Source organism: Eubalaena glacialis, chromosome 11, assembly GCF_028564815.1.
Source record: "Eubalaena glacialis isolate mEubGla1 chromosome 11, mEubGla1.1.hap2.+ XY, whole genome shotgun sequence".
NCBI classification, from domain to species: domain Eukaryota; kingdom Metazoa; phylum Chordata; class Mammalia; order Artiodactyla; family Balaenidae; genus Eubalaena; species Eubalaena glacialis.
The window spans coordinates 25,433,782-25,455,767 of NC_083726.1; the positions used below are offsets into that span (position 1 = coordinate 25,433,782).

Sequence of the window (21,986 nt, forward strand, 5' to 3'; positions counted from 1 at the left end):
AAACAGGGCCAACACTAATGAAACAGGGCGAGAACAGTAAAATGCAGTCACCATCCTCGTGCTAAGTCAGGTGCCTCAAACAATAAGTACAACGCGCAGGACAGAGAAGATCAAAAGGTCCTCCCCAATGGACATAATTTACACGCACACACTCATGTGAACACACTCATGCCAGGGGTCCTTATAGCACTTTATCATAGTCTGTCCTCCAGTGTTATCATTCATTCATTAATCTGTCTTTGCCGATTATAAGAGCCTTCTCTTGGTTTTCTCTGTACATGTTGGGTATTATCTATTAAGCCTTTACCATATACCAAGCACTTTGCATTATCTCACTGAATTCCCACAACAGCCCTCCGAGTTAAATAAAATTACTGTTCCCTCTTTGCAGATGAGGAAATTGAGGCCCAACTGTGGAAGAGCACAGTCTACTCTCTGTGTGGCCAACATCAGGGCAAACTGTTGGTCACCAGTCCATGATGAGTTAAGTATAGGAACTGAGAGTAAATATTTAGAGACTTCACTGCAATTTGTCATTGTCACCACGTCCAAGTATGTGATCAGTAGGCTTGTCTGGTCAGCACAAACTATGGACTAGTCAGAAACATGAAGAAGGACCATGCTAAAATGTGTGATGTTCAAGGTTAGTTTTTCAACTGTAACCCCAAAGTGTATACAAATCTAGAATTCATTGGTTTCATTAAAAGATGATTTAATTTAAACTGTATTATGTTACAGGATAAATTGTTGGAACTGGCAACTAATGAAGGAATGAAGATGGAGTTTAAAATTCAGCAAACTTGCTGCATTTTAGATGAAAGTTAAAAAATGAATATCCTGAGTTTGCCGAAATGGGTTTAAAAATCTCTTCTTTCTGTCTGGTCAGCATACCTCTGTGAGACGGGCTTCTCTCGAGCGTAATTAAAACAAAACACAGAAACAGTTTATATACCTCGTCTCCTGCAAGTAGCACTGTTGTATCCAACCTAGATTAATCAGTCAACCTAAACACTTTCTACATTAAAAGTGAAGTATTGATAAATATGGTGTTTGTTTAAAGTGTGCTTATAGGCATTTAATACAGGGAATCTCTATTTCACTTATGACTTTCTCCTTTGGCTAAAATTACAGAACGACAAAAGTTACCAGTATGAATAGTGATCTTCTATACAATTGCCTTTATATGCATTTTCATTGAATATGTAGCTTTTTGTAATTATTTCCCCCATTATGTTTATTCTTATTTATTGAAATGTAATCTTACACCTGCCTAATCTATAATAAAAACTAGGGGCTTGTATTTTGGTATCTTTGTTTTTAATTTTATTTTCCTAGTAATTTATTTTTATGGTATTATCCAAAATTATCAGTCCACAATGTACTGGAAATTTAAAACACCGGTCCTTCTCCACAGATGGTTTGAAAAGCACTGCTCTTGAACGTTGACTCCACGAGTCCCAAACTTTGTTTTGCTTGCTGACGCAGCCCTAACTCTTAGATCACTGCCAGGTCATAGTAGGTGCTCAAGAAACATCTGTCAAATAAATGAATGAATAAAACTGAGGTTAGTACAGGCCATAGCCCATGCCCTTAGCCACTCTGTTATACTGCCTCCTACCAAGGGTACAGAAGTCACATCAGGATCAGGGTTAGGATCAGACTAGCTGGAGAAGGCTTTCTAGAAGAGTAAGCTTGAGCACAGCCTTAAACAAAAGGGTGAGGAAAATTTGAAAAGGGTGAGAGGATTTGATCAAACCCCCTCCTTCAAAAGCTGAAAGCTAGAGTTACGGAACTGCTGCTGTTCAGAGGGCAAGCCCAGAATTTCTCCCCTTTCCTTGCTAACATTTAGCTTCTGTTGGGTCCTAAAAACCAGGTTCTGGTACAGATTTACAATTCACTGAGTTGTGTCCTCAGGAGTGAGTCTTGGGTAGGAGAGCATTTGAGGTTCTGGGGGCCAGAAGGCAAGAGAAGAATATTCTCCCACCTTAAAAAAGAAAAGGGTGAGAGGACAGAGGCAGATGTTCCCCGCAGTGGGCAGGGCAGGGTTGGGGGGCAGCAATGGCAAAGGCCAAAGCAAGGCTCAGTGTAGGGGCCTGGATGAAACGGCTCTGCGATCTACCCAGAGACAACCTCCAACTTGTGCCTGAAAAACAAAGGCCACCCTAGACGCACAGAGAACAAACTAGTAGTTACCAGGAGGGAGGGGGAAGCGGGGAAGGACAAGATAAGGGTACAAACTACTGTGCATAAAATAAATAAGCATGGGGCAGAGACAAGATGGCAAAGTAGAAGGACGTGAGCTCACCCCCTCTGATGAAAACACCAAAATCACAACTAACTGCTGAACAACCATCGATAAATAAGCTACAAGGATATATTGAACAACACAGGGAATATAGCCAATGTTTTATAATAACTATAAATGGAGTTTAATCTATAAAATTTGGAATCACTCTGTTGTACACTGGAAACTAATATTGTAAATCAACTCTACCTCAATTAAAACAACAACAACTAAGTCCAGAGGTTACTGTGCTCCTTCAAAATCCACCAAGCCTCCAGCAGCGGCCAGGCTGCCAGGGGAGTTAGCCCTGCCCCATGACCACCAGCATCACCACCTTGTCACCCTGCAGCCAGGAGGGCTCCCAGTGAAGCTGATGGTAGATCCTAATGCCCCAGGGACCACCACCTTGCACAAGTCTAGGGGCCCCAGGGATTTTGTATTTATAACTTGGTGGGGGCCTGTACAAAGAGGATTTCCCCAAATTGTTTAAGCTTCAGCCCCCCGACACCTAGACCTGCCCCGGCCCCTTCTCAGGCCTCCTCCTCCCTCATAGAAGTTGCTTTCCTCTTCTTGGAGGCAGGCATTCTCTCTATCTGTCACAAGGTGGCGCCAGACATCCTAACGTGAGACGGGACTGCACAGACCATGTACGCAAAGCGTGAGGTTTTTGCTTCCATTCTTAGAAGCTGAAAAACCCACTTATTTGCTCTTCTTTATATCCGTGGCAACCTAACACTTCTCTTTGCATGTTTCTGGTTTCATTTTTTAAGTTACACTGAGGTGGGGCCTAAGGGGGGTCAGATTATCTTTATAAATCCTACATATTGTGGGAACTAGAGAAATTAGCCAACTTAAAAACACCAATTAGTCAGAAACGAGAGAGCCCAAGGAAAGGAGAAAAACTCCTGTGTAAGAAATAAACAAAGTAGGTGTTGCAAGTTCATGTCTTTTTACTTGTTAAAAACTGCACGGTTACAGAAGTGAGTATGGATTTGAACACTTAGTACTGAAAATTCTCTGAAGTCCAATTCTTCTGTCCAGAGCAACATCTATTAAGAGTTTCTGTATTGTTATGTTATCAGTGTCCAAGAGAAACGTCAGGAACCATCGCACTCCCAGGTTCGATCCCTGGTCAGGGAACTAGATGCCCCATGCCGCAACGAAGATGCTGCGTGCCGCAACTAAGACCTGAAGCAGCCAAATAAATAAATAAATAAATAAATAAATAAATATTTTTTAAAACAACCAAAAAAACACCTGTACTTAAGGCAAGGAATTGGAAAACAACAATTTGTACTATTTGTGGTCTGCGATAACTCAGCACAGAATAATTTTAGGGCACTAAGTCAATAAGGATTAATATTTGGTAACTAAGCAGCACAAACTGAATTCTTTTTTGTTATTTTTGAGAAGGTGAAACTAAGATTATTAACATTTATTTTCAGAAGACATTTTAATTATTGTCAAACACTGCATGTAAAAAGAAATGCTAATCGGTGAGGCCAAGTTCATGTCCCTCAAAGCTCTCTTATCTATTAAAAAATGTTTATATTCTCATTCATTCTGTGAATATCTACAGATTGTCCATGCTTTGAAGAGCAGAGTGAACAGGAAAAGAGGGAAAGCAGCCATCGCTCAGCCTACTTTTTTACCCTTTAGAGTTCACAATGTTTTTCAAATCCAGTTTTTCAAATAACTCTTCTATCTGAGGACAGAGAAAGATTTTTCCGGGGAAATCACTGATAGCCACTGTAATAACAACATCTGCCCTTTACTGTGCGTATGATCCACCCCTCCTTCCTTCTGAAACTCTGTTGTCTGTGGGTAAATGAGAAGCAGTTCAACTGGTTTGTTGGAGACTTTTACATGGGTGAATTTCCTTTGGAAAAGTAACTGGATGGCTACATTAACGCCAGCTGGGAGAGTGCGTTCCAGCCATTCTACTTCCTCCCACATCTGTATATGCAGGCCATTCCCCCCCACCCCATGATTGCACATCCAGCCCTATCTTATCCCACATTTTCAGGCTAGGCCCACATGCAGATGGGAAAGGGCCTCTTCTCACTCTAGGCTGCCTCATATGGATACCCCTTGGGTCCCTAATTTGGCAACATCCCAAAACTTCCTAATGTTCCTGGTACTGAGTTTGTTCTTCCTGGGCCAGAAGCAGAGGTGGTGATCAGTCCACGGGGTTAAAAAAATAATAAATGGTTGTCCCAGAAGCACCCACCTATTTCTCTGCACCTGAAAGAAACAAGTCGATTTGAATGAGATAGTGTATGGGAGAAGCTGGGCACAGTGCCCTGTACATTGTGAGCCTTCAACAAGGCTTAGATGCTGCCTGCATCTGCGCCTTCTATGAAGCTTTCAACAAGACTCCCACAGATGGAGCTATTTCTTGTTAGCCATCATTCCATCAGCGTCACCCAGCAATTCCAACACAGCACCTGGCAAACCACAGGCATTCAATAAAAAAGTGTGCCGTGAATCTCAAGTCCTTGGGATCTCAATTTCTTTACCTTTAAGGTAGGGACTGTAACATCTGACTTCAGAGACTCTTCTGTCACATGCTAAAGCGCCCAGACACAGTAGAATTTTATTTTTCTCTTTTTTTCCTTGGGAGAAAGATGGACTTGTCCACTTCTCCAGCATCTCCCCACGTGACTCACAATCAGGTAGCCACACAAATAGTGTACGATCTGTAGTCCTCCACATAGGTACACATCTCCATTTAATCTCTTCCTTGAAAACATCAGACATAATTTTATTAAGCATTTAAAGGAACACAAGCCTGCTAGATCAAAGCGGCCAACTGGTCACCCAGCTTTCCCAAAGTGGGGCTGTAGTTCATTACAGCCAATCAGTTCATCACATCCACCTCTCCTGTTATGTCAACATGCCCGAGAAACAGACTCAGAAGCCCTGGGCACTGCAGGGAAAATCTTTCCAGGTAACCACTGGTATTAAAAAAGCAGACGTCTTGAAAGATGATTAGGATTGTAAAAAATCAGAGGTTCCTACAGCCTGAGACAGTCCCCAGGTCCCCCCATGGAGTCTCACAGAGAAGTACAGGCTCTGCTGACAATGCTTTTTCTTTAAACAGATGGGTTGCGCCTTCCCAGACATTTTTGGACTAAACCCGAACCTTCACTTTCTTTGCAATTGTTTTTGTTGTCTGTGTTGTTTGTTGAGGATCTTAATTCTGGCTTGAAGCATGTCCCCTTTCAGCTCTCATACTTGGTAACATTTGGCTTCCTCTTCTTCTGCAGGTTGCAGGCAGGAAACTGGAAAATGGGCCACAGGAAACCTGGCCTCCTACATCTGTCCCACTTTGTAATTGCAGCTCTGGTTTCATTTTGCCTTGTGTGTCAGCTCTGTTTTAACCCTCAACACGACGGCCAAACTCTGCTTTCTGTAAGAACACTGCTACTCTTATTGCCCAAGGAAACTCATTGAGACTTTTTTTTCTTCCCCAGAGTAATTAACCATATGAATTCAACATGGAAAAAAATACTGAACGAATTCTCCTAACAGTAGTCATTTGGATCAAAAGAGTATGGAGCTAGAAAAATGATACATTCAATGTGATAAAACTACTAATAAGTCCCCAGTGAAAATTCAAGACTACTTCATAATACTGCACACAGCAGAAGTTATATCAGTGTGATTATTAGTGGCCCAAGGCTGCCTGACGAATTTTGACTTTTGAGGCTTTGATAAATAACATATGATAATAAACTATAATCATTCTTCATTATAATCTCTCTCATTATGATGCTATTTCAAATTATGTTTCTTAACCATATCACCAACTATTAGGTTCAACCATATGAAATTGTTTTTATGGGTCAAAAACAGTCAAATACCAGCAGTCTCATACGGTCAACCTAAAGCATATAATTACACCCAGAGAATAGATACACACACACACACATCCCCAGGGCAGTATCTTCTTCCTGTGTTTGGTCCATGGACCCTTTCTGAGACTCTAACATTCTCTAGTAGAGAAAAAAAGATATATTTAAATCCTAAAGGTAATTTATAAATCTCAAAGAGTCCCATTCTAAAGGAAATGTTAGCTATATCGTCCCCCATCAGCCAATACTGAGTGTCCATGGAATTCTCAAGAATAGGGCTCCTACCAAAAATAATCCATTACTTATTTAAATAGGAGCTTTTCTTTTTTAACACTAACATTTGATGAGCATTTACTATGTACCAGGCATTGTGTTGAGCACTTCATACACGTTATCTGAATTTGATACTGCATGACTTAACAAGGTAGAATAAGACGCTCCGGCCACGGGAGCATTTTGGGAAAACAGAGACTTGTACACAGGGCACGTGGCTCCAAAGTCCACCTTCTTAATCACCACACATAGTTCCCCCAGCAGAAGCGTCATTTCTTATATGCACATCTCACTGCTACTAAGAGAAAAGTCCCATTTTAACACAGAGGGCGATACAACATTCCTACGAGAAATCAAATCAGGAAGTTTTCTTGTTCATCTCTGGCTTGCCTCATCTGTGACTCCAGTTGTTCCAACTGGTTCTGTTTTTAAGAAAATTTGAACCCATCCCACCATCACTTTTTTAAAAAATCCAGTTTCCCTTTAAAAAGATCTGCTATTGGTTTAAATACATAGCTGTTTCATCCAATGCTGAATAATCGAGGTTGCCTCTTGATGAAGACAGGACGTGAGAAGCTGTGCCTTCTGTAACCTAGCTCCTTCTCAACAGGAAAGACTCATCCTCTTGTTCGGTGTGTGCACACTGTATGGTGGAACAAGAGGAGGAAAGTGGAAAATGAAAGGTAGGTGATCTCGCCTGGCCCCGGAGCGGGGCCCCAAACCTGTGTGCATTTCACGTAACAATGACATGTACCATGAGAAACACTGCACTGCGAATAGGGACAGGCTGGGGATCCCAATGAAACGACAAGACTGACAGGACTTGGTGAGCACCCAGCAGGGGCTAAAAATTTTTCCTTTAAAAACAAACACCTCTGGGGAAGCCCTCTTTCAGGTTCTAAGAAAGCCATATTTGGGATTTCATGGCATCTCATGACACGCACATAAAATTTATAAAGGTGTTTTGCATTCAGTAAAACTTACTTAAGATCTTGCCAACTGTTCTTGAATTTGAGCTTCAATTTAATGAGCTCCCTAATTTCCAGTGGGTATTTCCCCACACACACTACCCCTGATTCTTATATTTCATAGGCCTTTGAATGGAAAATCTTTTACCTAAATTTTTGTACTGTTAATATTAATAAAATTCGATCCTGTGTGCAAGGGGAAACGTTGGAAGTCAGAACATATAAATTCTCATCGTAGCCATGACCTTAAAGAGTTGCGTGACCTCAGGCAGGGATGTTAACTTCTCTGTTTCAACTTCTTAAGCAAGGCCAACCCTATATCCCTCCATAAATGAAGGTCAGCAAACTAAAAGACTTTTTACAATTAAGAGTATTTCAAAAGTAAAAATCTAAGATATCCTTTTGATCAATACATCGTGTAAGTGATCTTTAAAATAAAAATGGAATAATGCCTTCAGCTTCAAATAAAGCCTTCACAGAGAGATTTTTTAAATCTGTGGTTGCCTTCACGTCAGAAAATGTTTATTTGCTTACTTTGTTTAGTTTTACGAAAATCGAAAATAAAGGAAATCTTCCATGCCACTTCTACTAGAATGAAACCATAACCTTTCAGATAAACTTGAAACCTTTTCTGTGCTAAATAATAAGCTGGTGAAGGCCACAAGTATATACCCAGTGTGGTAAGAACACTTTTGCATGACACAAAATGATGGTAGTTTTTCCACATCCAGAAACTGAAGCATTTCCTGCCAGAGCATCCTCCAAACTCTTCTATTGTGTTGAAACTGTAAAATCTTTCTAAATCAGGACTTCCTCCTATTATGCTTTAGAGGCGTCTTTCTGGGAAGGGTAGATCCAAGGCAAAAGGTAGGAATTCCTGCAGCACCACCCAGTGGAAACATTAGAAAAAAAAAAAAAGAAAAAGCAAGATAAAACATGTTTAATAAAAGAAAATTCATGTCCTAAGCTCTGCTAATTAAAAATCTGGACAGTATGCTTTTTCCATCAATGGCAACCAGCAATATGATTTGCTTAACGATAGTGCCCTTTTTCCTCGGTGCCGTTCCTTAAATGCCAACCACACAAATGATCGTCAACATCACATCTGCCTTGTCTCTCTCACACGTGTGCACACACACTGGGCCAGGGAGGAAGGAGTCCCGGGTGGGGTCAGGTGTGGCCCGAGACACCATCCCTTCCTCTCAGAAGGATCCCCAGGGGACCGTGGGGACCGGGAAATCCGCACAGCTGTGCTCGCGTCCCAGTCCAGCTGCAGCGTCGGGCATTTCCTGGCAGAAAGGTAAGATCTGTGCATCTTCCCCTTTCCCTGGTCTGAATGCACCTGGTCTGAGCCACCTCCAACATCTGCAGGCACTTCTACCTCCCTCAGTCCCCCCGAGGGAAAGGCTCAGAGCCTTTCCTCCCCCTGTGGCCCTTATCTCTGGTCCCCCCCCCCCCACCAAGCTCTCTCCATGGTGATCATTGCTTCTGCCCCCCTGTCCGACCAAAGCCTCCCACAGCTCGTTTCAGTCTGTCTCTACTTCACTTATGCCCTCATCAGAACATGTCTCTTCACCAGCGGCTGCTTCTCACACACGCATGACACATCAGGCTACTGATCTTGGGAACGGGATTGGAGCAACAGGAACCCCCGACCCTCTCCTTCCAGCTTTCCTTCCCAGAGAGCCCTGGCAGCGGCCAGGAGAGGGAGAGAGCTGTGGTCTTCCCGGAGAAACTGAGAACTCTCTTGTCTTCTCTACAGAGTTTAAAATAATAAAGTATCATTTCTTCAATCATGTCTGGATGCTTAAGTCACTAAAGAAAATGGTCCCTAACATCAGCACTCCTGGGAAAGTTATCTTTCCCTCTTCCTAGAATAAGTCCACCAAAACCATTTTACATGTCTTTTAAAAATAGAAAATGATACTAGTTAGCCGATCTTGATATTGTTTAGAAATATATGATCTGTGTTAAAACGTTACAATATAGCATATTTGAACTGATAGTTTGCAAATGGCTAATAGTATTATAAACTCTTTTTTCCCCTTTTTCTGAAGTGTAACATTTCACAAAATGTGCTGGTTTCTGGAAATGTCAAGATTTGGAAAATATTGACATTAGCTAGTCTTCGGGCCCCACTATATGTAGTACTGTTGCAAAAATGTTACGAGTTACTGGTATTTGTGTGACATCTTCTTTAGGGATTTTGGAGAAGCACTAAGAGCTGCCTTCCAGGGGTGGTTACCTAAGCAAAGAACTGCACTCTTCCAGATCCTGCGGTCACTTTAGCATCACCGCTTTTCTTCAGTGCTCTTCTCGGCAAAACTCTTGCATGGTTTAGAAAATGCAAATTCTAGGCCTCAACATTTATACATAAATCTGGTATGATAATATATTCACATTGGAAGGGATCTATAAAAAACAGTGACTCTGCAGCCTTCAAAATATCATCACCTGCTCATGTGGTGGACATCTGTGGGGGATTTTAGCTGCATCTAAAGTCATGAAGGTAGACTCTCCCTTTTATAGCTTTACTGTCTCCATATACATATTTCTCTCCCACATTTTTGTACAGGCATCAAGTTTAGCTACATATAACAAGTACGGTGCCAAAATGCAGTTTCTTCTAAATTTAAATGCTAATAAAGTTCTTTTTAACATGAAGCAAAACTACAATGGCGTTAAGTTAAAATAGCAAGCAAAAGGCATCTTGTTTTTCACAGAATGTCTATTTAAAATCTAGCCTGACTTGTAGACAAACTACAGTAAGTGGAACACATTTAAAATATCTTGGTTTTTCTGTTGAGTACAATTATTTGTAAAAAAAAACTGTTGCAAAAATAGACAGTGAGTGATTTCAAAACTAAATAATCTCCTCCAATACATTATACTTAAAACGTGTTGATTAACCCCCAAACTGCAATGAATACGTGAACAAAATAACATTGAAACTGTCATCAAGTGGAAGACCGAGAGTTCATTCTTTCGTGTCAGGTTGATGTTGTGCACACATATTTCCTTCAAGAAGTCAACAAAAGCATCCCACGGAAAAGAATGGCTGTTGGTGGCATCAGCAACCAACATCAGATATGTACCTAAAGCCTCCTCACAGCCCTTAATTCCCATTCGGGAATCTGCCATCCACTAAGTTGGCTTTAGCCCTTTTTTTAAATGTCACATATGACTTGTTCCTCTGCTTACTCTTCCAGTAATTGTTCCACGTGAAAATATCAACTGTACAAAACAAATGCCAGCTTCCGCTTTAGATGATCTTTCCCCTTTGCTAAAGAAAATCACCCTTTCTGTATTTTAATCATCTGGTACATGTACGATCTTCTACATCAAGGTCTTAAAGTTTCTACTTTCCTAAAGACAAGTTGGTAGGTCTTAATATTTAGGTTAAAAAAAAAAAACAAAACAAAAACAAAGGATGTGGCAAAGCCTAGAGGAAGATGCCGTTCTTGTGGTTCAGCTCTGATTTAAATCAAAGCAGGGCAATGCTCTTGAGAGTGAGACACGGAGCTTTTGAGAGCCCAAGTACTCTTGGGTCATTTTGTTTGATTCAAGACATCTTTTAACAGCATATACTTTGGTGATGAAAGTAATTCACTTTAAGAAATTGTTGGGGACTTCCCTGGTGGTCCAGTGGTTAAGACTCCACGCTCCCAATGTAGCAGGGCACGGGTTCAATCCCTGGTCGGGGAACTAAGATCCCACATGCTGCACGGTGTGGCCAAAAAATAAATAAATAAAATAAACAGTAAAACAGGAGAAGAGTTCATTTAAAAAAAATGTACATTGAAAAACTGTTAACTCTCTTCAAAAGTACTCAATGTCATAAATGCAGAATTGAGAATTAGGGCTAAAGAGCCTAAAGAAGTGAATGAAGCAAAGTTAGGAATGCTGAGTGGCTGGCTGAGCGATGCTTCTGGTTTTGCCTCGACTATCAGAGGTGAAGTGGGCCCATCAACAGGCATTCTTCCCTCCTCTATAGGCTCAGCACAGATGTGACAGCATCTCTCTCTCTGCCTGGGGTTTAATCAGTTCCAACCCTGTCTCAGAATGTCACTTGGAGAATTTGGAGATGTTTGTTCTAAAATGTTTTTAAAAAGAAAAAAAAAAAAAACCCAGCCATGCTCTACTACCCAACCCCCTCTGGTCTAAATGATCAGTATCTGGAGCTTGAACATTAGCAAAAATAACTTCCCCACAACATTCATGAATTCTAGATTCCAGAGGCTTTCAAAACGCAAGACCATACAAGAAGATGAAGGAGCCGCCTCCACATACAGCCTTCAAATAATACCAAATGGTTTGGTCCCTTCCTATGTGTTCTGTATGGGGCTTGCTGAAATTATGAGGCATCCGAGCTTTCTCCTCTCCTGAAAACTATCACAAAAATCCAAGTTCCGTCTTGAGTTCTCACAATGAAATAATGAGTCTTTGGGATGGAGAGCTTTAGCGAACATTGCATTATGCTCTAATCCTCTGTACAGAAGTGGGGCTTGAATCCTACATGAGAAGGCTGACCCCACAGAGAAGGAGCAAACACTGAGATCACATACTGTCCCATTCTCGTAGACTCATGCATTGCTCTTGTAGCTACATCTATGGAGGCACACCCAACTACACACACACACACGCACACACTCACACACACTCATCTGCCAATGCTTATCTCCAACAACCAATGGCTTATATTTTAGCCTCTAGATGCAAACCTTCCAAACTCCAGGAAGGGGATAGTGGGGAAGTTACATTTCCAGTTCACTGAGTATTAACCAGAGATGTATTCTTCTTAACTACTAGTGTTAGGAAATTGTTCTCACATCTACAGCCCTTCCCCTTGCCTAATAGAGCTAATAGAGCATTCTGTTCATTCTGGGCCCCAGTATCACCATTCTGAATATGATGAGGACTTACAGGTGTAGACAACGTAAGAATCCCTGCAGTTAATTCCTACAGACAGACCCTGCAGTTACCCAGGAGCACATCCTGGAATAAATTCTGGGGCTTATTCTGTTGTGGTGGTGGTGGTTGTCTTAATCTCTCTTCTGACAATTAAGCGCAGGGAGAAAAAAAATCTGCTTACTTACACATTATCGTTAATCAAGGTTTGACTATCAACAAACCACTCCTTGGCAAAACCCAGCTGAAATTAACAGCAGATCTAGCCCTCGACCAAAAGCAATTTAGGTATTTAACCATTCATCCTTTCATCATCACACAGGCAGTGTCATTATTTTAAAACTCAATCAGAAATGTCATTTATTAATTATAAAAGGTTATGGACAAAAGCTACACACACAGGTTTTAGTATAAGTGAGGAAGCAATTTCAACAGTGAATATTACAGAACTCAGTCCAAGGGATCTATGAAAATTTGGTCAGCTGAAGTCTTGATAAAGGACTATGACGCTTGCTGTAGAACAATTAATTTTAACATGGAAAGAACTTTACATTGAGATTCTTTCAAGCTGTACTATCCTATAAATTACCTAACTGTTAACCAACCATTCTGAGTATAACACTGATATCAACAATAGGGCTAAAGTTTGTCCCCTCAGATGTTAACACACCTGATCTCTGTACATTCACTTTTCCTACAAATCTGGACAAAAATTCTGGAAAATGATATATCCTCTATACAGGATCTTCTTGGCTGTCTCTTTGGTTTAACCAAGAGATATGCCTCTTATTAATTCAAATAATTGACTGTCTAGGAAAGAGTTGGATTTAGGCATAGCAATAAAGTGCTTTATCAAGTCCACTGGCAAAATGCGGGGAGAGGAGCTATGGTGACAAAGTTTTCCCCCTTCAGATTGCTTTTAACTCAACAAATGCCAGGTATTGTACAAAGGGCTGGGATAAACACAAGGATGAGAATAGCAGATGAAGCCCAGAGGGAGCTTACAGACTGATGGGCAAGACAGATGTGAAACACATCTTGATACATACACGCACAGATATCCCTCAGTTTCCGAATCTAATGAATTCCAGGGTTTGGACAGTGACTTCAGATAGCAAAGGGTAGCCTGCTATCAAATCTACTTGGTTCCTGAGTTCTGGATAAGGAATATTAATGAATAATGAGAAACACCAGCCCTATCTCCAGAAATATATATCTGAAACTGTTTGGTACCTGTGCTTGGATAGTAAGAATCTGCAGAGGGAGAATTCAGGTAACAAGGAAACCTGTAAATAAAGCCTGTGGCAAGGACTCTGAAGGCCAGGGATGGATGACTGGGGAGATCTAGTCTGGAGGACCAGCAAAGGCTTCCCCAGGGAAGAGATGGTTGAGCTGAGACCTGACAGATGACTACACACTGGCTCGAAAGTGGAGTGAGAGAAATCGATTGGAGCGGAGGACCAGGAGGGGATTCCCAGAAGAGAGAACGGCATTTAGAAGGGCCCAGTGGCCAGGGGGCACATTACACATTTGAGGAATTGAGGAAAGGCCAGTGTAGTTGGCCTAAATCACAGCATGCTGCTTACATTAAAGATTTTTGGTCTCTATCCCAGCTGAAGCCACTGGGAGATTGTAAGCAGAGGAGCGAAAAGGTCGGATCTGTGTTTGAAGGATTGCTTTAGCTTGAAGGATTGCTTTAGCTTGTGGGACCAGAGGGAGGGGGTGAGGGGAAATGTGGACCCCTCAGATCCAGCAGTGGAAGATGGACAGCATTTTCAAAGACTATCAGGAGGATAGAGTAGGGACCTGACCTCGTGATCAAAATCTTGGGGCCTACTCAGCACCCAACCTGGAGACAAGTCACTGGTGTCCCCAAGAATGAGGCGGTCGTGAGTCTTTAGAAATGAGTGGTGCCTGTCACAAACCACAAAAAGAGGAGGTAAGGAAGCACAGCAGCTAATACTGACCTTCCCTCAGGTGTTCCTTATTCAATAAGAGGCCGACATGGGATTGAAGGGGAAACTTAAGGGGAATTCCTTATTTCAACACAAAACAGTTTTTAAAAATTGCTGTATATGTCTCAAAGTCAGCTTTTTGGGGATGACAGCAAACATTCACTTTACACTTTCACAACTCCTAGAAGAATTCAAGTTCTTTATTCTAAAAAAGAGCATAGACGAATAGGACTTTGGGATGCAAGGGATCGTCCCTACCTCTCTACTCCAGCCACTCTGCCCTCCAGCCAGGGAAACTGAGGTCCAGGGAGATTAAGTGATATCCTCTAAACACAATTGGTTTTAAGGGAATCTACGTTTTCCCCGCAGCATACATATTACTTTTGGTTGGCGTAAGTGATATTAAATACTGTAGAAGGGATTTTTCCTCTTATTGGATGATGAGGAAATCCACACATTCTGATGATTTATTTTTAACCAAGTAGATTAAATAGAAATACTGCAGTATATTATCCAGGTGCTCTGGGGTATAACAACATGGTAGAGTCATGAAATTGCCATAATACAATTAAAACTAGCCAGGGAATGTTTTGGGGTGATGGAAATATTCTCTACTTAGAGGTAGGGGGTGGGGATTACATAGGTGTATACAATAACATTTAAGATCTGTGCAGTTTCATGTACATAAGTTATACAACAGCGAAAGAAAGTAAAAGACACCAAGAGTCTCAGATTCATTCTATTGTTTGGATTAAATGACCCCTAACCTCACCAAATAGTGTAAGAGAAGGTATCAGATACATGTGTTTTATACCTACCCCATCACTCCCATATTTATACCTGGAACATTAGGAATTGTTCTTAGATATGGTAGCTTTAAAAAGACTTAGGATACTGTGTGCTTTAGAACTTCTTTTTAAAGCATGTATGTGAGTAAATTCATTTTAGTCCAATTCAGATCAGAATATATTAGTATAACCATCATCTTAATTTCTTTAAAAATACGCAAACAACTCTCACAGCCAATTACAAAATAATCCCATTTAATTCCTAATTTAATAATTACTTTCCAGCAACTGTAAATTAAAACACATAAAGTGGTCAATGAGTAATTCCTAGTGGCAAATCAACCAAATTACAACTTATTGAAATGATCAATTCAAAGTTTACTTTTAAACTGCTGACATATATGTAAGTTTCCAGTAATGGATGAAAGGCCATTTTCATTTCGGTTGTGGGTAGGGATAATGGGGAGTCAAATTTCTACTTAAAAGACTGAATGCCCTTAGGATTTGTTAACAGTGCACCCCAGACATAGAAAACAAACTTATGGTTACCAAAGGGGAAAGGGGGGTGGGAAGGGATAAATTAGAAGGTTGGGATTAACATACACATGCTACTATATATAAATAGATAACCAACAAGGACCCACTGTATAGCACAGGGAACTATATTCAACATTTTGTAATAACCTATAAGGGAAAAGAATCTGAAAAAGAATATATATAGGTATATATATACGTGTAACTGAATCACTGAGCTGTATACCTGAAATTAGCACGATATTGTAAATCAACTACACCTTAATAAAAAATAAAACAAAAACAGTGTGCGCACATGCACTCTCTGATAATTCAATTTACTGGGGCTCTACTATAAGTGGCAAAACTGGAGTTTTCATGTTCTCACTGCCATGGTTTCAACCAAAAAGCTACATGATCTCAGTTCAAACTGGCCATGGGCAATAGTACTCTTGAACTGAAAATCTACTTAAAACACCAACATCAAAGTTTGGAAACTTTACTGATATAAAATGAAACAGTAATAATTAAGAGTCACCAAGTGTGCAAGAGGCACCTTCCTCCCTCCTTTATAGTTAGAGAAGTTCAAGGTGTATTTTTGGTCTAACCTAGTTTCTCTGTTTTCCTCACTGAACATTCTATTTTGATGTGTCGCACCCTGGACTTCCTTTTACTACATCTTGATATTCTACTGCAAATCATGACTCATCCTTAAATCATAGAGAAACTCATCAAAATCCCAAACTGCACAGCACATATGAATTCAGTCTTTCAAGAGGGCAGCATTCTTAGAACATTACTTGGAGCCACAGAGACAAAAACACTGAACAAGTTCATGTAGAAATTATGTCAATCCACTGTTGAGTCAACACATTTATTAGATCAATAAATACGAGCTCTATGTGTGGTAATTTTGGTCTTAGTACCAGTTATTAAACTGTGTTACATGATACATTAACTGAAAATAAGCTACAAAACAGAAAGTATAGTGTGACTCCAATTAAAAATTTTATGTGTGTGCATGTGCGGCTGTGTGTATATGTATTTTAAAAGACCAGAAAAATATACACCAAAATGTTAACAGAGGGATTATGGGAGATGTTTATTTTTTTTTTCTTTGTGGTTTTCTGCATCTTCCTAAGATAATTCATATTAATATTTTTTATAACAGAAAAAAACAACTAACCTTTAGAAAATATTGCTATACTAATATCTCAAATATGTCATCAATCTACGAAGGCAAAGGGTAATTATGGATAAATAATAAAACATAAAATACTCTTGCCTTAGACATACAGAAAAATTTGCCATGAGTGGAGTCCTTCATACAAATGACCAGGACCACTCATCTGTATGTGCAGGTACCGGCCCTTAGGGGCAGAAGCCAGCTGCCTACAGCCAGGTCACAGCCAGAATAAAAGAAATGGGTTCTCTGTCCAAAGTTTAATGAGGAACCCCAGGTCTAGGAAACATGAAGATGGCTGAATCATTCCCTGGGACTGGAAGGGAGTAAAGCCGTTAATTAGTAAGCAATAATTCACCATCAGGGAAAAAAGACTTTACTCCAGGAAGTCACATCCTTAGATAATTTTTTTAAAGTGTTTTGGGTTTGTTTTGTCTTAGGTAATGTTTTGCAACCATATTGGTTTTTTGAATCCTATAGATACATAATTGGGTAGCACAGGACGCACAAAATCCGATACCTGACAGCTAAGAAAGGAATATTTTAATTTATACGCACTGCCTGGAAGCCCTTTAAAACCGATTTCAGGAAAAGTTCTAAAGAGTTATTACAAATATAAATTTCACTATATGATCTCAGAGTTACTGTTATTGTACATTACCAGGTTTGAATTAATAAAATTTTTTTAAATAAGAAAAAGAGGAGGGCTTTAATAAATGTTTAGCAAACTTCAAAATTCAAATGGGGCTGCTCTCCCCCATCTGGGCTATTGCCATTCTGGTCTAAAAAGCATTAGTACCAAGTGAGTGAGGTTCAGAGATGGTCTAATTCAGCTCACAAAGGTACACCATCACACTGTCATTATTTACATGTCATTCCACACATATTACTGACCGAAAAGAGAGAAAATTCATGCATACTGTCTTATTCACATGGCAGAAAAGTGCCAGTGATGACTTTTAAATGTCCTACTCCTTGAATGAATGCATATAAAAGTTATCATCATCATTAATGTAAACAAGAGTTTCTCAATCCGGGTACTCCTGACATTTTGGGCTAGAAAATTCTTTGTGGGCATTATTGGATGTTTAGCAGCATCCCTGACCTCTACTCACTAGATGCCAGTAGAACCCCCTCTGATTATAACAACCAAAATGTCTCCAGATACTGCCAAAAGTCCCTTGGGCAGCAAAATAACTCCCAGTTGAAAACTATTGATATAAATGAACATTATTCATTCCAAATAATAACTTATCAGAATGAAGAACTATAATTATCCCCTTTTTATTTTGAAGGAAATGTAGTCTTGAAAGAATACTTAACAACCTTCATCCTTAAGGAATGGTCATGCAAAGTGATGTTGGCTTTGGAAAGCTTTTTTCCTTATCTACTTAATATAAGTTCTGTTATCCTACTCACAGCTTTCAATGCAGCAATTTACTGAGCATCTACTCTGTGCCAGGTGCGGTGTTAGGGACATCCTGTACTCATGTCCACTGACTCACACCCTGCTCGGGCTGTTAGGGTTGTTTTTAGGACATGCTTTGCCACCAGAAAAGAAACACGGACACCTTAAAAAACCCTCAAGAGAGCAGCGTGTCCTTGTCAATAAAGGAGCCCCACAGTTCCAATCAGGTTCCTTAAAATTCTTTACCCTTTTTAGTAACTCTACACATTTCCAACATTTAAAGGTTTTTAAAAAAAAAAAGGTCAGAAGGCCTTTGCTATATTTGGCATAGAATGACCATCAGGGGTTTTTGCAGGCAGGATCATTACTGGAAACTCCAAAAACACTTAGGGACAGTCTTCTTAACTGTCTGACCCACGTGCCCTCCTAACACAATTTGTAATTTTATAATCCCCATAAATTGAAACTCATAATTGACCTTTCCCAAATAAGTGTGTGTCACAGAGAGAAGAAAAGGGAGAGAGATCGGAGGGTATTTTGTTTGGCAGTAAGGCTCAGAAATCAATTTGAGCTCATTAATAGATGCCCGGAACATGCTTGGTTTCTCGTCACCTCCGCCCTCCCCCGCCAGGAGTGAAGCACAGACGCGAGAGGATGGGTGGGTTTGAGGTGCTTGGGCAATAGAAAACACCCCCACACACACACCTGGGAGAGAAAAACCTGTAAGTTCGAAATCCAAAATGGCCAAAATGACTTCAAAGTTTTCAAGATGCTGCCCTGAAAAGGTTCGTTGGGCGGCTGCCCCTCTAAGTAAATAAAGCCGTAACTTGTCTCCCTCTCCAGCGCAGGGCTCCCCCGGCTGACAGTGGCTGCACAAAACCCCTCCTGTGCCGAGCAGCGGAAACTCCTAATGAGATTAGTTGGTGTGTGTGCAGACATTACTTAGCAATGACTACAGGGGCTCTCTCTTCCTGCAGCAGCCAGTGGAAAATTCAGGGAACTTTTTCCCCCTGCAGCAGCAGAATCCCTTTAACCCTCTCCCCAGCCAACTCCAAAAACAACTCTGCCTCCCCCAGCGTCCCCTCCCTCCCGGCTGGGGTGCTGGGGAGAGTTAAAGACCCGCCAGGGACTTCCAAAAGCGGGAGGGTGGGAGGGGGCCGGCGGGGAAGGGGCGGGTGACCCCTCGAACACTACAAAGGAAACTGTAAAAGGCACAAATACATAAACCTGAGAAGGAGCAAACCACAGTTTCTTTGTGAGCTCCTCTAGTGAGTCATTTTCAAGATGCTGTCTGCTGCCAGTTTCAAAGCGGAAGCGCATGGCAATTAGTCTTGCCGTTTCCAGACAAGCCAGAAACTCTCCCGACACTCATTTTTTTTTTCCTTCTAAAAAGCCCCTTTTGCAGTTTCTGAAATAACATTTCTTTCTCCCACCTCCATCCGCCGCCTAACTGCAGCTTGTCCGCAGGACGATTCGGTTCAGAAAACGTAACAAAACCGAGACCTCTAATTTTTTTTTTTTTTTTTTTTTTTTTTTTTTTAGCCCTCCAAAATTGTAATTCCTCCCCCAAAAAGTTACGGAAGCATTACAGGCCAACATTCAGATGCAAGCTGAAGAGCCCCATCCCAAAGTGCTGGGGGCTCCAAGACCATCTCCTGCCCGGTCCTCCTCCAAAACCATGCCCAGTAATGACTCCACCGGCTTTTAAAGGTCCGGCTGGGCGTGCGCCTGGGGCGGGGACCCGGGCGGGGGTCACCTGCCGAGCGAGAGGGGACGCGGCCCCCAGCCCCGCGGCTTGGCTCCCCACGCCCTCCGCTTCCCTCTCCACCCCTGTCCTCTCCCTGAATCCGAGCGTCGGTGCCCACTGCAACCCCGAGGAGAGCCCCAGCCCCGGCTAGGTCAGCGGTGGTCCAGCCTCCAGGCACGCAGCCCGCTCCAGTCACCGTTCCTCCCAGGGGGACCCCAAGTCTCACCGCCCCCCGCTCCCCCGCGCGCCCCCTCCTCCGGGCTCGCAGCGCAGCCCAGGGCGGGGTGTGCCATCGCCGGGTGGCCGTAGCCCCCGGGCCGGCGCGCGGACCCGGCGCAGGAGCATCCCAGCTGCGCCCACTCCCCGCGGCCGCCCCCAGCCCCGGGCCTGCAGCCTCCGACGCGGTGCCCACCCGCCCCACCCCCACCAAGCCAGAGAGAAGAAAGAAAGAAAAAACCAAGCCCCACGAAACTTTGCAACTGTCCGAGCAACAGGCACGGACCCTACTACATACCCAGATGCGGGGGAGTTTTCAAGATCCTTCTTCGGGGGAATTTCTAGGAGGAACCGGGCGAAAGTCCCCGACTTTCCATGCTGACAGGCGTCTGCAGACGGTCTGTTGCTCTTGTAATGAGATCCTGATTTTTCCCCCTTTTTTTTTCTTTCTCTCGCTCCTCTTTTTTTTTTTTTTTTTTTCCTCTGGTGTGTGTGAGAGCAGGAAGTTGGAGCAGTCAGGCCGAGCCGGCTCACTTCCTTTACTGCATTATTCCCCAGGCGGTGTGCAGTCTGTGTAAACAGGCTTTTCCGCCCCGCGCCGCGCGCCCCGGCCGCGGCTGTGCGCCGGGGCTGGCCGCCGAGGCCCGCGCATACTCCGCCGCCTGGGGCCCCGCACCGCGCCCCCGCCCGCCGCGCTCCCCGCTTCCTGCTCGGCCACCCCCGGGGAGGAGCCTCCGGACCCCGGGCGACTCCGCGTGGCCGCAGCCCCTCCCCACGGGGGGGCGGGCAGCTCGGCCAGAAACGCAGAGAAGCCGCCCACGGCACGCCGAGGGGCTGAGCTTGGGTTGTGGCGAGACGGGGGATCCCTCTTCTCCCCCCAGGGGTCCTTGTGCTGGGGACCGCGCTGGGCCCAGCAGTGGGGTCTTGCCCTGCCCGGTCGGTCTGGGCGGGGAGGCCCGAAGTGGGGAGGCCGCTGGACTCGCTGTTTTCTGTCAGCTGGGATGGAAGAGTTGTAGGGCCAGGGGGCATCGGGAGTGGGGTCCGGGTGCTCTGGGCCAAGGGCTGCTTTGCTCGTGGGTGGGGGCGTGATTGCTTAGGATGAGAAGATGTTGCATGTGCAGAAAAGGAGGCACGGGTTTTGTCAGGGGATGGACACAGTTCCTGTCTGGGATTTAAAAAAAAAAAAAAAGCCAGCGCTCAGAGTAGGGGGCCCACTTTGGGGAAAAGGATGAGAAGCCGTAAACTGGAAGCCAGGATTCTCCAGGAAGAGCCCTTTCTGGCCCTTCGCTATGGCCCGTCACAGGCCCAACCTTTCCTGCCTGCTAAGGGACTCCGGAGCGAAATGAGCAGCGGCCACGGAGCCGAGTGACTGAGGCTTCCGAGGGAGGCTCCGTGGTCTCAAAACTGGACTCCACACCACACTATGCCTCAAGGACCGCCCACCCCGAAGGGCTCAGGCCAGGCTCTGACGGGAGAGCTTGTCCACTGCCCTGAGGCTTAGAGGAGGGAGGAGGGTGCCGGTGGAAGAGTCCCTCATCCCAGCCCTGTGCGCCAGCCCCAACTGCTCCCCTTTTGGACCCCTCCATTCCCATGCCTCCACCCCTTAGCAGCGCAGACCAGCGGCTCCCAAACTTGAGCGTGCACCAGCATCACGTGGGGGGCTTGTTAAAACACAGGTTTTAACCTCACCGCCAGCGTTCCTGATTCAATACGTCTGGGGTGGTTCTCAGCCCTGGCTAAAGTTAGAATCACCTGGGGAGTGTTTTGAAATCTATTGATCTCTATACACAACCCAAACCAATTAAGTCAGCTTCCCTGGGAGCCGGGGGCGTGAGTGCTTTCGAAGGATGGCATTCTAAGAGCTCCTCCACTTGCTTATTTGTTTC

General features: G+C 43.1%; 1 protein-coding gene across 1 annotated transcript in view; it reads right to left on the bottom strand.

Moving 5' to 3' along the window:
• Positions 1–20,765, bottom strand: part of ELK3 (ETS transcription factor ELK3) — a 68,462-nt gene extending 47,697 nt beyond the window's left edge. Inside the window, exon 1 of the mRNA XM_061205293.1 lies at positions 20,399–20,765. The gene's annotated coding sequence lies outside the window, so the exon portion shown is untranslated. The remainder of the gene's footprint in view (positions 1–20,398) is intronic.
• Between the last annotated feature and the right edge of the window lie 1,221 nt (positions 20,766–21,986).